Raw genomic sequence first — 17061 nt, 5'->3', positions numbered from 1 at the left:
CCTATTTACCTACCCACGACTGTTCGTCCCTCAGACTTACTATGTTGGTTGTACTTTCGCTGTGAGTGTGTAGGTACCTCCGAAGCCATGGCGCACGCTCAAAAATTGAACTCGCCGAAAAAGTTGTCTGGACCCAAGAAACTCCGCCCATTTTCAGAAGGCTTTCATCGATCCCGGACAAGATATAAGTGTGGATATGGAGCACACCATTTATTTTCCACTTTCAGAATCGGATTCTATAGGAAAGGTGCAGAGAACGCTTGGATAACAACATATTGATCTTAAAGAGGGGAACGGAACTATTGGAATCCGATTTCCACGTCCGAATTCAGCTACCGAGTTGGAGAGTCCGAGCTGACTTGCAACTATTTCAATTGAACAGCCAACGAATATCACTTTAGCATAATGTTCTCCTCTGTGGTTATTGTTGTGGCCTGGCGCGGGTTAAGGCTGTTATTATTGTTGTCATTACTACCGTGATTTTTCCTCCGATGTTGTTGTTATGGCGATGACGAGCACATATTCAAATGAAGCTAGCGAAACGTGGAAAATCAATATAATGATTGTTGTATAATGCACGTGGAGAAGGTCGGATATTTAACGCTTTAATATTGTTTTTAGTAAATATTTAGACTTTTTCATAACAATTCATATTGTGAGTAAATGAGAATATTGTTTGTACTTTAAATTTCGTACTTACTGCCATGTGTAATGTTATTAATTTATTTATAGGTTACAACAACCATAGGCAATAACCAATTAAACAACTTTGGTAATTTTTCAAAAATATATTTCAATTTATTTTCCTAACTTACTTCAAATAAAAGTTCAATTGAGCATACATTCGTGTCACACTCCTGGAGTGTGTTTCTGAATGTGACTCTGGCTAATTGCCGAATAATTGGACCGCCCATAAGCCCACCAAAAATATCTTAACCACCTTACAATCGGGTCCACGTGCTGTGCCACCTCCGCCGTCAGTTCCATATGTTAGCGGTATAGGGGCATGGCCACTAATTAATCGACTTCCAACTGATTCGATTTTGATGGTCACCATCAAAACGTCATTAGGCTAGTTAAGTTTATAAAACTTAAATTTAGTCTGCGGTCCGTCGGTCAGACTCATTGGAGTAAATGTTTGCTTAGGTCTTTATTCCACGTTAAAGTGTTCGAATTAATTGAGCGGCGAATGTTAACTAATTGGAGTTCCATGTTTACTAGTGGTATTGTGTGGTTCATTACGCATATTTTGTTTACAAGTAACTGCAGTCAAAATCCAGATACGAGGGTCGTTTGATAAGTCCGTGACTTTTTGAATAAAATATATTTTTTTCGTCAAAGAAGCGTTTTATTTCTCAACATAATCTCCTTTTAGCTCTATACATTTAGTCCAGCGTTTTTCCAATTTTTTTATTCCTTCCAAATAATAGGTTTTCTCAAGGCCCTCAAAATAGTCGTTTGTTTCTGTGATGACCTCTTCATTTGACCCGAATCTCTTACCGCCGAGCCATTTCTTCATGTTTGTAAACAAAAAATAGTCACAGGGGGCTAAATCTGGAGAATATGCTGGATGGGGTAGCAGTTCGTAGCCCAATTTATGAAATTTTGCCATGCTGACTACACACGTGTGCACCCGTGCATTGTCCTGATGGACAAAAAAAATTCACGAGATCGTCTGCTTTCAATGCCTATAAAACGCAAACCAAAAAACGCAGCTTTCTCAAAATTTTACAGTCAGCTGTTAATCGATAACTGCTGACAGGAGCAGTGTTGTATTTAGAGCAGGTGCGCGGCAAATACAAAAAGTCACGGACTTATCAAACGACCTTCGTATATCATTTCCAAATGCTTTTCATCTACTTTGGAATTCAGTATGATATCAAACTTAAAAGCCAAACAAATGCAAATTGCAAGCAAATAAAATTCCTTTCCATTGTGTTTGTATTTTATTTTAGTTTTCACTCTTTGGTTTGGCGCATTTGAATTCCATCTTTAGCATATTACACTTCTCAATGGCCGCAGCTTGATCAACTTTTAAGCTCAGTCGCATTAGCGGCTGCTACATCGAATTTTCTCAGCTCTGACGTAGCTCCTTAGGTGGATGGAAACTCGATGTGGGTGGTTTGTCCCAGAATCCCAGAATGCGCAGGGATGAGGGCTCCCTGAGAGCTTTCCACCAGCATGGAGGATGGGATATGGAACAACCAGGATGGCTCGGTTGGGGGACAGTGGGTGTTTGTTGCTATTGCTTGCTCTTTGTCCGGGGCATTTGAGTCTAAATCCCAATTCAGATCCAGCAATCAGTTGCGACTGTCAGGCGGCGGCAGAAGGAAGTTCACTTGCTGCACGAGGCAACACACAGAAACGTGATTAATGATGTCGCATCCCCATCCACATCCACCGAGACACATTACGACCACCAATGCGAATACATATAGAGAACCACCATGCTTTGAGTATGAGATTTTCTTTGTTTTCTCGCTTCCTTAAGCCAGCCATCAAAAGTTTGTGATATAAAATTAGGAAGCCGAAGAGTGTGTGATCGAAAAATGTAATGCAAAATGGGTGAACTAATCAGTGGCTGTGGATACCACTGATTAGTTCACTAATATTAGCAATTAAAAATATGGTAATCATGAAAATAATACAACCGACGTTAAAACAATTCCTAAATTTAGAATAACTTAGCCCAACTCACATTTTATCAACTTATTAAAATTAATTAGGTATCTCCTGAAATAATAATTTTTGGATTTATTAATTTTAAACTAAGAAACATTGAACCAAAGCCGATTAATACACATTTTATTTATTTCAAATATAAAACAAGAAAGAACGCTATAGTCGAGTTCCCCGACTATCTGATACCCGTTACTCAGCTAGTAAAAGTGCGAAGGAGTCTTCAGCACTGGCAGTTTTTAAGGTTTATGGGCGCTAGAGTGGGCGTGGCAAAAAGTTTTTTGGCAAATCGTTAGAAATTTACAAGACTAATACAAAAATGAAAAAATATCAAAACATTTTTCAAAAGTGTGGGCGTGGCAGTTTTAGGCGGTTTGTGGGCGTTAGAGTGGGAACATGAATCGACAAACTTGCGCTGCGTCTATGTCTCTGGAGTCTGTATGCTTAATCTCAACTTTCTACCTTTTGTAGTTCCTGAGATCTCGACGTTCATACGGACGGACAGACGGACAGACAGACGGACGGACAGACGGACGGACAGACGGACGGACAGACGGACGGACAGACGGACATGGCCAGATCCACTCGGCTATTGATCCTGATCAAGAATATATATACTTTTACTCTACGAGTAACGGGTATAATAATAGTTATATTAGACAGTTTAGTTGTTGATCAGGATCAATAGCTGAGGCTATCTAGCCATGACCGTTTACTTACCCGTCCATCCTATGAGATCATAAGATTTGAGATTCAACTGAAGATTCCAGCCACACATATGCCGGGCAAGTTTTATTTAAAGCTTTGGCAAGGCAATTACGCCCAGCGTAATGGTTTCAACCTCTGGTAAAGGGTTGTAACTTGATACAAATCGGTCGACTAGATCAGATGCTATAGAAATAGTCTGAAATAACTGAAATTATTCATTGTTTGGTTGCTTTAAAGGACTTTATGGAAACTCCTCCTCTACTCCTGCTCTAAATAGACATGTCGTAAAAGCGTAAATGGCATTATGTTAGGCTTATAAACATCAACCTTCATAGCAAAAAATTTTCGAATAGGAACATTCATTAAAAAGTTAAGAGCGATTAATGTAACCACTTCTAGGGGGAACCGTTGTGCGATCCTGCTCCTGGCATTAACCTTCTCCCTGTTCCCACTTGCTTTAGCTGAGTAATAGGTCGAGACAACCGACAATAGTTATACCCGTTACTCGTAGAGTAAAAGGGTATACTAGATTCGTTGAAAAGTATGTAACAGGCAGAAGGAAGTGTTTCCGACCATATAAAGTATATATATTCTTGCTCAGGATCAGTAGCCGAGTCGATCTGGCCATGTCCGTCTGTCCGTCCGTCTGTCCGTCTGGCCGTCTGTCCGTCTGTCCGTATGAACGTCGAGATCTCAGGAACTACAAAAGCTAGAAAGTTGAGATTAAACATACGGACTCCAGAGACATAGACGCAGCGCAAGTTTGTTGATTCATGTTGCCACGCCCACTCTGACGCCCACAAACCGCATAAAACTGCCACGCCCACATTTTTGAAAAATGTTTTGATATTTTTTCATTTTTGTATTAGTCTTGTAAATTTCTATCGATTTGCCAAAAAACTTTTTGCCACGCCCACTCTAACGCCCACAAACCGCCCAAAACTGCCACGCCCACAATTTTGAAAAATGTTTTGATATTTTTTCATTTTTGTATTTGATTTGTAAATTTCTATCGATTTGCCAAAAAACTTTTTGCCACGCCCACTCTAACGCCCTCAAACCGAAAAAAACTGTCAGTGTTGAAGACTCGCCTTCGCACTTCCACTAGCTGAGTAACGGGTATCAGATAGTCGGGGAACACGACTATAGCGTTCTCTCTTGTTAATTTATTTTCTCTCTCTCGTTAATTTTTAAAAACTTGCAATGTCAACATACAAAATTATTTTAAACCAACTTAAACGGTAAGAGGATATAATTTTATCTACTATTTACTGGCCATGACCCACCCATTTCCTCCACATAGACCGCCTTCAGTTAGAGACTGGCATTCCAATCAATCTGGTATGGAAATTGTGTTAACGACATGTTGACAAGTCGACGTAGATTCAGCCTAACCAGGGGAACTCTGGGGATAAGGAATGGGTCTGGGGGATTCAGGGATGTTGATTAGCTCGAGACGGAGTGAAAAGCTGGAGGTTCTTCTTGCGAAAACCAGAGGACAATGAAGGCTGCCAGGAATCGTTTGCCAAATGATTGATTGAGTGATTAATGATTGACTGACTAGCTTACTCTTACTGAACGCCACTAGAGTGTGTGGCTCTCAGAATTAAAGCCAGTTTTGACTTTTATAGTCATTAAAGTCATATTTACAATACCAATCGAAAGTTTTGCATTTACCTTCCCTTCTCCCCAGAGACCTGAAACAATTAAATATGGTTTAAAATATCTCCGGCTATTTATCACAGGTTTCAACTGTTTACCTGTCATATTATGCCCAAATCGGGCCTAGATGAACTCCAAGTCCAAGCGGAGATGAATGTTTAAAGAAATTTACACTGCTGCTGCTTAAAATAATTACACGAATCACTTAAATGAGTCGGAGCCGATCGCTTTGGGGGCTAAACAAAAAAGCTGAGACTGGAACTGGACAGGCACCCATTACCATGACAGATTATCACTGATTGATTTAATATTGCTGCACAACTCACCATAATGAAGCCTCCGATGGGGACTCGAAATATCGCGGCGATATATATTGCATGTGGACCATTCAAAAGCTTCAGGCCAAAAGCGAACCATCGATCGCCTGTTGCCGGCAATCGGTTGGAAAAAATGAACCCTAATTGCCTCGAATTAGCTCCAAAAACTTAAGAAATCTCCTCAAAATTATGCCTTAATGATGTTGGCTGTTTACGTATTTTTGTAAGCAAACCATGTCTTGTCATGTTCTCGCAAGAAAGTGAGAAGATCTCTTGGAAGATGCCCTTTAAATCGAATAATCTAAAGGTGCCATTAAAATATTAACATATCACTACAAATTTGTCATTCCGAATGCCGTAATTAAGTCATCAAATTAGCAACAATAAAAGGATAATTGTTTCTGAGAACATCATCTTTCATAAGCTCTCCGCAATTATCCATAATTTTATGAATGACTGTAGCAAAATTTCAACAGAACGAAAATGAAAATCATCTAATGATAGGATTGATTGAGAAAATTGAATTGAATTGATTGAAATAATTGGCAAGTTGTAAACTAACTTATTTATCATCATTTTACAATAACAAATAAATAACACTTAAGGAACAAGCTAAAGGGTTTAACGATTAGGCCAACGAAAAAACTTGATAGACTTAAATGCATAAATGGTATATGCTTTTGACCAATCTCCTTTAATAATTCAGCTTTTCTAAGATTAAGTTAGATATTGTTATTCAACATTAACTCTTTTAAAACACAAAAGAAATCTAATCTACATTTCTTAGATAGTTCTATAAAGTCATAAACTATATATTTTAATTAACAAAAAACTTAAAAGTTCCTACAAGTTCTATATGTTTTATGTTATCGACTGACCCAAATATACTGTCCAGGAAGTGACTAAACTTTCTATAAATATTTTTCACACCAAGTTTGATAAATCCCCTCAAAACTTGCGCTTATCCATCAAAGAAAGTTTTTCTTTTCGGCTAGTTTGAGATAAAAACCTTTAATTTAGTGAAACTTTTTGAAGACTGCCGAAGTCGAAGCCGAAATGCCAGAAGTGGCTCAGATGGAAGCAATAGGGCCGACAAGCTTTGCTCAAATTTCCAATTACGTCTGTGTCAATCATAATTAGTAACAACGGCGATTTTTCATTAAAGGGCCAGGGAAATATCGAACGGCAGCTCCGGAGAAGAAACCAGAGACTGTAGACCGGAGAATTCAGTTTCTCACACATCTAGTAAAATCTGATGGAAAAGGGGAGGAGCATAAACATGGCTAAAAGCGAGTTTCAGTTTGTTGTAACATGTAATTTGGTACGGCTCGCTGCCTGGCGGTCTGTTATGAATGTGACTAATTAAATTTAAAGATATCCCAGAGATTATCAATCTTTTAAGCGCATCGAAGATGGCCAGCGAAAAGGAGGAGCTGGGGATGGGGATTTTGGATGGTGGTTGGGAATGTGGATGCGGGGTTGGCAGAACAGCAACAAAATTTCACAAGATACAACGCAACGGGAACAACAACAAGCATCAGCACCAAGCGAGCACATTTGTTTCATGATTGAAATAATGATTAATGAACGCGCCGCCAAAATTCAATTCGAATTTACTATGTATATGGCTCGGGACGGATTGGAACCTGGGACTCGCCGAAAAAACCGAGCCCACACTTGAAGAACAAGGTGAATAGAGAGTCCTCCTTGGAGTCATATTGAATAGGGAATATTAGAAGGAATATCCTAATACTTTAGAATAATAACAGAATTTCCTTACTATTTTTTATCCACTTAATGCACTTAAAGATTTATTTTATTATTTCACTTGCAATTTCTATAGAATATCAGTTACTTATGGTTGTGTATTAAGAGTTAGCCTATATACGGTTATAGCCTTATATACGGCTCATCCAATTTGTAACCGGGTATTATCAACTTTTCTCACAGTGTAAGGCAAGCCAGACGGGACGCCGACCGAGTTCCATGCGTGAAATCCAGTCAGGAGTGGGACGATACGCCCAGAAAGAGAGAGGGCGACTGCAAATGCATGTGGGCTCCATGCTGGTCGAAAACAACAACTGCACTCGCCGTCCTGGCCAAGACCATCAATTACCGCTTTTTTCAGGTCCAGAGACACTGAGACACTCTCAGTCGCAGTTGCTGGCCCCATGATTCCCCTTCCCCGCCTAACTCACGAACACCTTTTGAGAACGTTTTCATTTTCTGAAACGGCCAAATGGCTTTGTTAACAGCTTTTGTGCAGTGGCTCGGTTAATAAATGTTTATTTAATTGACTGCATATGTTCACGACGCGACTTTCGCTCCTCTCTAGAAGTCCGATCAAGTTCAGACTCTGTTCAAATACTCGTAATTATCATCGCGCCTCGCAGTTGAGCAATTCATTTGGCTCCTCATGGCGATAGGTACTTGTCTGTAATGCACAGATTAGAAGCCAGCAACAGCACTTGGAATTGCAGTCCGGAATTCGCCGTCTAAATTAATGAACAAAGCCTAATTGTCTGATGATCAGGTTGCACTTTTTTTGTTTCGGCTTCTCAAGTCACGCAGCTCGGATTTTATGCGCGGTCTCGCGCGTGCAAAATGCACTCTGTAGGGCACAACAGTATTGTAATCGCACTTCAAATAAGATAAACTTTTTGTTTTTAACATTTGATAAATAAAAAAGTAAGCTTGTTACATGTCTTAGACAGAATATTGCCTCAAATTACTGATTTTTAATATATCACTACTTTTTTAAAATTATCAATCCGATTTCCTAACACTTTCGTTGTATTTAAAAAAAAAAGAGTGGAGTAAAATGTTATTCGAAATTCGTTGAAAAGTATTCATTTATTTTATTTTATATTTTAATAGATTGCTGAGTAACGGGTATGTGATATTCGAGCAACACGACTTGGAGTATTCTTTAGTTTATTTTAAAGTATTACAATTTTCGCTGTTGATTTGTTAACTTAAAGCTTTGAGATTTTTTTAACAAAGCGAATAACAGTTTAGTTCGGAACTTTCAAAGGAGTTGTTTTATAGTGCTTTCTTCGTAGTGACTTCAAAAGATGAAGAAGATTGAAACGGCTCAATTTACCAATAATTCTCAGGGGTGCCTTAATAAAGACCTAGAACCAAATCTAATTGATCTCCTTCGGCTAAATGCACTCTGCATTTTCTATCCGGAGGAGTAACTTTTGTAAGTGCTTGTCCAAAGGTCCAGGCATGTGTCGCCGGGAAAACAAATGATCTCCGCTCGGCAGAGGAACCCAAGCGGGTGAAATTCTTTTAGTTTTGTTGGTAAGAAATCCACAGGAAGAGCTGCCCAAGAACGGAGAACTTTTCAATACCAAAAAATGTCAGATAAATCGGCTCAGCGGCAACGCAGGCCCATGGGCATAATTAATGATGTACTCCATATTTACGCATTGGTGTAGGTCTCATGTGTCCTTAAAACTGAAACTTAGACCGCCTGCATGTCCACCGACTGCATGATTTTTGAAATCACCATCTTTCTTTTTTCTACTCCTGGCGGCAAACTGTCACTTTTCTGTATCCGTATCTTTTCTCCGGCGACAAACGTTACGTGCATACGACAGAAACACGTGAGAGAAAGACTTTCCCCACCCCCTGAAGATCAAGGTTCCCATTCCATTTCCATTTCGCAGATGCATCTGCTGGCTACTGCATCTAAGCAGATGCCTGGTATGTCTTTTATCCGTCTGAAGACTGGAGAGCTAGCTCTCAGACCATCACTCATTCGCTTCACCAAAACACCAAAACTCCCCCATTTCCCCACCCAGAATGTACGACTCCAAGTTGACAGACAGGTGAAGCTTAGTTGTGAAGTTTCCATGTCGCTTTCGTTAAACAAATAGTACAAAAGAATTAAAGATTAGGGAAAGTTAAAAGAGTTGGCAGCAGAATTCACTGAAAAAGTGTCCTTTGAAATGAAACTTACCCTGCACTATAAAATTATGTCTTGTTTTTTAATACACACAACATAATATTATTATCATAAGTAAAATTTTAATAAAAACAGATTGAGATTAACTCATATCGTCTTCAACTTGCCATGTTGCTATGTAAGGGCAAGAGAAATTCGTGCTGTTTATATATAATGTTATTTCCTTTTCTTTTATCACTTTAATTCCATTTCTTATCGCTGCATTGTGGATGGGGCTGAAAGATGGGGTAAGTGGTGTGTGGCATATCTTGGGGGTGCCACCCGCACTCAGCTAATCAACGCGACCTCAAAATGTAAATAAGGCCGAAACCATCGTCGAGGGTTTGTCGCCATTTTCTTGATGCTTTTTTTCAGTTTCCTTTTGGCCCAACCCTGATCCCTTGTATCCTGTTCATCCACTTGGACTTTGCTGCCTGCTTAGCTGTCAGTCATACCCATGCAAAAGATACTTTTCTTTTCTTTCTCCCTATGGCTCGCTCTCATTTCGCTTTCTCTGTCGGTTTTCATTTCCCCCGCTGTTTTGTTATTTTATTTCTTTCTCTCACTCGTTGTTTTTTCTTTTTTTTTTGACACATAAAAGGACACGCACCGCATCACATCATGAAAGGATTGATTAATGATTCGCTGATTTTCGCCCTTATTCTCTTTAGTTACACTTGGGCACATAATCCGCCTCGTCTTCATCGCTTCTATTCTATTTTTGCTAAAGGCAGCGGAAGCGGTTTTCGTGCGTCCTATGCAAAGGCACTGCTGCTAGTCCAAATTTGCGTAAAGTGAGCTTTCAAGAGGAAATAACCTAGTTGTTGCCTAGTACTGTCAGAATTCTCAATTAGAAACTACACGTATATCATATGTGGCAAATAATACGTGTAACTTGTGTACCGATAGACTTGACCAGACAAATAATAAAACGAACAAAAAATGTAATTATTTTTTAAAAGTTTGGACACGGCAGTTTTCAACATGCTCTGCCTATGTCTCTGGAATCAGTATGCTTAATATCAACCTTCTAGCTCTTGAGATCCTGAGATCTCGACGTTCATACGGACCGGGTCGACTCGGCTATTGATCCTGATCAAGAATATACATAGATTCTTTACAGGGTCGGAAACACTTCCTTCTATAATCAGGTCACTACTCACTACTTATCTAGTATACCCATTTATTCTACGCGTAAGAGGTATAATAATGTATTTGCCAACTATTCTGTAAAGAAGCTATTTTATAAATCAATGTTAAATATTTAACTGCAGTTTTAGGAAATTAATTTTAGTGGAATATTAGCAAACCTAATTCAGGACACTCAGCCCCTCAACTTTGCGACTTCTTAAGGAAAAACCATTAAACGAAAACAAATTTCAGCTGAGTGCTGCTCATGAATAAAACAAGAAAAGAAAGTAATTATAACCGGCCATTTCCCACGTGTGAGCCACACAACCCACATGAACTCTGGCGCGCAGGATTGTGACAATTAAAAGGGAGAGATGGAATTGGTCTGCTGAGAGGGTGTGGGCTGATGGCCACTCTACTCGAGAAGCCACCCACAGACACCTTAATGAATAGCGCACTTTGACAAAGTGTTGATATTCCAAGTAATTAAATGGACTTGGGAAAAGGACACCCACATCCGCACTGACCAATTTCTGGTCGGTGTCCATTCGTTATTAGCAGCTTAGGCAGCTGTTGAGAGCTTTTCATAGGGGATTCCATTTGTAGAAAGTTCGGGGATGGTTTCCGACGTGACATTTGTCCTCTGAAACGGGGAGTTTCACCAAAGTAAATCAGTTTGACATTCCACAAAAATCAGCAGACTGTGAACAGTGTCCGTTTCTTTGGAGCAAAGCAAACATCAATGTCCACTGTAACGAAATAGAGATCTAAATTCTTCTTCAAATAAATTTATTCCATTTTATGGCTTCTATATAAGACATATATTATGAATTAGTGGGCTAATATCTTAAGTGCAAGGAACAACTAAAATATATTTAATTATGAGCTTATTATATTAATTAACAATTATGATATTGAATTGCATAATTTGGTTTGTTTAAACTATGAAGATAATTTTTGTTAATCTACATACTTATTTTTTGGAGTGCAGTTCCTTAGTTGGGCCGGCCATTTCCTTATTCTTAGGGGCGGGTCTTGGTGTTTTAAGTGTCGAGTTTAGCGTTTTAAAACTAGAAAAATGACTCGACCAACATTCCTCTTCTCTACCTACCGCAGGATGGCCCAAAACAGCGTGAGCAATGGCATCAGTATAACGAAATAAGTCCAGTAAAGGAAGAACTGAAACATGTAAAAGGCGAGATGCGAGAAACCTTCATCAACTGTGACTGACAGGTTTTTAAGATGTTCGCACTACCCAACCAAACGGTCTACTGCCATCTCCGTTTTAGGAAGGAGGGGGCATACCATGATTGCAAGAAAGAAATAAAGAAAGCTGTCTTTATTATTGGAGAGAATACTCTCAAAGTTTAAATAATTCGAATATTTAAACAGCTTTAATACAAAAAAACTTTGTAGACTTGGCATTACCTCAAGCAGCGTTAATAGTTCTGGGGAAATTATTTATAATATATTTGTTACAAATATTTTGTTTTATTTATATTATGTTTTTGTATAATTTGTCAAAAACTAATTTATACGTGTATATTATTATATTATATATGTACATATTTTAAATTTTTATAATGAATTCCATATATGGCTAAGCTCACAATATTATTCATATTACCGTTACCGTTTATAATTATATTACATCGTTATTTTCTTGTTTAGAAGTTCTTTTATTGACGAGTGAAATTGTCTTCGCGTTTTTATCAGTTGTATTCTACAACAAATATAAACTTTATGTCAACGAAATTTCTAACTCGGAGTTGTTCCCCCAAATATGGTGTTTAATTGCAATTAGACCACAATTTTCTGGGACGTTCGATTTACAATGGAACATTTTTAGCCCCGCATTGCTTTTATTATCAAACATCTTCATTTACATAAAACGAATTTAAATTCGCTTAGTTTCTTTCGAACTCAATAAATTACCCCTAAATTCGCTCTTTCTTACTGTCGCCTTTATAATGTAGAATGTAGGTTGTGTAGATAAGTTAGTACACAAACCAGCATATTTGTCGAATGTAACATATATAAACTGCTTGCTGCTTTAAATACTGCTTGTAGGAAAAAAACATTGCCAGGTAGGTATACTTGCTAGTAGTATGAAAATGAACAAAAATTATTTACATTATTCTCTAACACGAACCCTTTTATTAACAAACCCAAGGAGAACCCACAGCATGATGTGGAAAATTTATAATTATATTACGGAGGATCAACTGAATCTGCTTCTTATTATACCCGTTACTCGATTCTTAATCAGGATCCATAGCCGAGTCGATCTGGCCATGTCTGTCTGTCCGCCCGTCCGTCAGTCCTCTTGTCTGTCCGTATGAACGTAGAGACCTCATGAACTATAAATGCCAGAAAGTTGAGATTCAGCATGAAGACTCCAGAGACAGAGACGCAGCGCAAGTTTGTTGACCCATGTTGCCACTTAATCAAACGCCCAAAAACATCAAAAAATGCAACTCCCCCAATTTCGAAAAATGTTTTAATAAAGAACAATATATGGCTGTAAACATATACCAAATACAGTTTCGAAAAAGAAAGATCAGATTTTTGTCGATGGCAAGAAGGGACATGAAGGCCTAAATTGCCTTTTACTGCAATCATCACTTTGCTATGATAAATAAATTGAAAATTTCTCAATTCACATAAAATTTAATTTAAAGTGTTAAAAATTTGAATAAAAATATGGATTAAATATGCAATTTGTTAATTTTATTTTGATTTATGTACATGCAGTGTTTCAACTACCTTCAATCCTTGGTAAACAAATCGTAAAATATAATTGTTTGATGAACGTTTTACAAGCTGTGATTTATTGGCTTAGTTATATAACATTCACCATTTAAATCATGAAAAAAATACAGTGTCCAGCAAGTTCATTAGGGCTGACCCCAATAATGAACAACGCCAGATGCGGCCAAATTCGGTAGAATCCGATTTTGAAGTCATAAATCCAGGCGTTCAGTTTATGTTAATCCAACAAATATTTTGAACTCAGCTCTTGCTGCTGCTGGTAATCAATTTTGTTTGCAAAACAATTTGTATTTATTTGACTGGCTATCGTCCTGAATGGTGGTCCTCCGCAGACTCAGATCCGTGCTGGTCCATTCTGGGACAAATTTAAAAGCTCAATTTATCTATTTATGTCAACTTGTCACGCGAAGCAAAATAAAACGAATTAATAAAATGGACAGCGACGAAGAAGAGAAAGAAATAAAGAACGGACAACCTTGAGGTGGAACAGGATGAGAAGGAGGAGAGGTAGGATATGTACACTGAGAAATCAAAGTTATTTTTAAAGCCAAGCAATAGTTGTCATTTTATTCTTCATTACATTCCAAATGATTTATTTTTGTATACAAAAAGTTAATATATCTCTCTTTTTATAACATTTTCACATTCCGAATAGCATTACGGAATATTAATAAATTATCACAATTGTCTTTCTGAAATGTCAGAAAATATTTATATCTTGAATAGCAATCATTGTTTATTTACATTGCATAAAAATTTAATCCAGTCCTACGTTCATTATCTTGAAAGGGTTCTTATATAATTTAAATAAAATTTTTTTTCTCTGTATAGAGATCCAGAAAGGAAACTAAGCGGGAAAAATATATTCAGGAATTATTTGTCGCGCAGCGAACCAGATACAAAGATACTTCTGCGCGAGGATACGGATTCACCATTATTCATCGCTTATGTTGGCTGCGTCGCTCACTGCTCCCCTTTCCCTGGTTTTCTCATCTGAATTTTCCCGACTGCCTTTGCCGCTGTCCTTTCCCTTCTGATCTGCTGGCACTGCAGACAAATGGCAAAAACTGTCGCTCATTCGCATAAATCCTGACGAATGATTTCAACGCGCTGGTAAAATGGCTGTGGGTGTTGAACGACAAAAGGGGGTGAACGGCGCCGTGAGAAGTTTCACGACAAAAGCAATTATATGTGCGAATCACTTTACGAGGGTCCCACATTTCCCACCCACTTTTTCCCCTTTTCACCCAACGACAATGCGCTGGGAGCTGCAGCGGAAAACTCAACAAAGGCGAAATAACAAAGGACATCGCAAAGCGGGTAAAACAAGGAATGGCAACAAGCCAACAACAACAATTTAAATGACAAAGAAATAGCCAACTCAATAAAAGCAACAACATCTGAGAAAAAACAGAAACCATCCGCATTTTGCAAGCCACCCACACACACCATGAATCGTAAAATGGGGGAACGCAGAGAAAATCAAACGTTTGTCAATGCGAAAATAAATCGCATTCTTTCATTTCGTTATTTCGTCTGCACTCGAACCCTGTCATTCCTCCCCAAGGACGACAGCTGCCATAAAAGCAACTTTCGTCCCTGGAATCCTTGATGAGACGTGAGGCAGTTTTATACCGCTCGGTCTCTGGCATTTGGCAAAGTTAGTTCGATTTATGTTTGAGCTTTAAATCAGACCAATCAGAAGTCATTAACAAGCAATATATATGACTTTGGGAAACCACAGTCCAGATAAACACATTCATTTTCCACTCCATTTGCTCAGATAGTTGTCCGAGGTAGATGCTGACATTATAATAAATGTCACACTTGATTTAGTCAGTTAACGTATGACATTTGGAGAAATTGGTGAAGTGTTCAATGTATAAATATGTGCTTTTTAATTAAGACTCAGTGAGACAATTTATTTAAATTCATTCCCGGGGGTATGTGATACGAGTATTGCTGGAGCTATGAGCCAACTCAAATTTCCAAATGTATATTCACAAATAATTATTTTTTGGTAAGCTTTCTCTCATATAGAAGGTAAAGGAAATTCAAAATTTGCAACTCATCGGCAAGCTTAAAAATTCTTTTTGAAAACAGAGTGACAAATGATATCAAAGCCGTTCTCCGAAAGTCGAATGAAAGACTGTAATAAAACCAAAATGAGGAGGAAAAAAAGCCAAGCAAGCATTAAGCTTTCAGCCAACTTGTCGCAGGTGACTAACCAACTTCTTAGCACATAAAACATCAACTCAACTACAGCACGGGAGACAAGGAAACTAGCGGAAGAACACCTTCAAATACCTGTGGAAAATGAAGGAAAAATGCTGCTGGTGCCTGAGGGCTCGCTCAGCAATTGGCGTTGCCTTTTAACGTTTATTAATAATTCAGGCCCACGTAAAAGTTGCGCTTCACTTAGCCGAACTCCCCCGTAAAGTGCTGGAAAATGGTGGAAAATCAGAGGCGAAAATCACAACACGACACGCAGAGGAAGTAGAAACACGCACACACAAGCACACTGAAGCTATTGTCTGCAGATGCTGTCAGGAAACGAGAGAAAATTCCGAAAGGAGCCGGGTCAGCTCGCCACGTTTTCCTACATAAATAATGATTTCGATGGGCCTGACGTGGTGCTTTTTTCCTCATTTCCGTGTCCCCGTTGTTAGCTGGGTTATGATGACGTTTATAGGTGGGTCCTGGTACTGGTCCTGCGCCTGATATTAAGTATACGCCGCATGGTGTTTGCCTTCTTTATTTCTTGTATTTGCTCTGTGGCTTGATGTGTTTTTCTTTTCCTCTCATTTCATTGAACTTCTGTCGCATAAAGCTGTGGTGTTGAACTTCTGCCATAAATGGTGTAAAAAATCAAGTGTTAATAGGAGGTGATATAGAAAATAAACTACAACTAAACTACGGCGTGTACTAATAGATAAAATATATTGACAGTAACAACTACACTGGCGCGTACAGTTACTTCAGTTCACTTGTCTTGAGGTTTATTTCTACCCTGTGAGATACCTGTAGAGACGAGCTTCTGATAATCGAGCCAGCAATCCGACAATGCGTCGAACGCCATTTAAACAAAAGCCCGGAACTACAGGGTAGGTCACGGGAGCGTTACAATTGGAGATCCCATCCGGCGGTCGAGATAGTCGGAAGCAGCCATTCCGTAGTGAGCGGGGAAGTAAGAAGAACTGCCATAAATATGGTGGAGGAGAAAACTTTTGGCAGCATATCTGCCTTCGGGGCGTTGAGAAATTTTGCAGAAAAAAGAAAAGTAAAATAACAATTTGGAAAAACACGACAAACTTCGCGAACAGAAAGAAAAGCCAGCAAAACGGCAAAACGGCAAACAGCCAAGTGTACTTGGGCCAAAAGTTGGTCTTTGGTTGTTGGACGATTTAGTTACTTCTGTGCGCTTCTGGACGGGGCAGTCGAGCAGATGTCCTGTCGCCCTGGAAGGACACAAAACAAACCCGTTCTAGAGCAGCAGCGTTCACCCTCTAAATACTTACCTTTGTCCACCGGTCGCATCGCATTTAATATTTAAATTTGTTTGCATTCTTAACTCGTTCCAGGAAATTGTGGGGCTTCACTGGCGTCCTCGAGTCCTTGCGTCCTTACGTCGTGGAACGAGAAACGGTTTACACAAACTTTATAAGCTGAAATCATAATTTCGAATTCGGTCCTACGCAGGCCCTGCAATTTACGATTTTGTGTGCGCAAATGTGCAATTAAATGAAAATGAACTTGTTATTTATGTCTCCAGATCTAGGGCGGCCCAAACATCCGCCTTCCACGTCCTGCTCCATTTTAGCTAGAATTTTAATCCGTAAT

Source organism: Drosophila teissieri, chromosome 3R (assembly GCF_016746235.2).
Source record: "Drosophila teissieri strain GT53w chromosome 3R, Prin_Dtei_1.1, whole genome shotgun sequence".
NCBI classification, from domain to species: domain Eukaryota; kingdom Metazoa; phylum Arthropoda; class Insecta; order Diptera; family Drosophilidae; genus Drosophila; species Drosophila teissieri.
The sequence above is the reverse complement of the archived record's forward strand: the minus strand, read 5'-3'. Positions refer to the sequence as shown.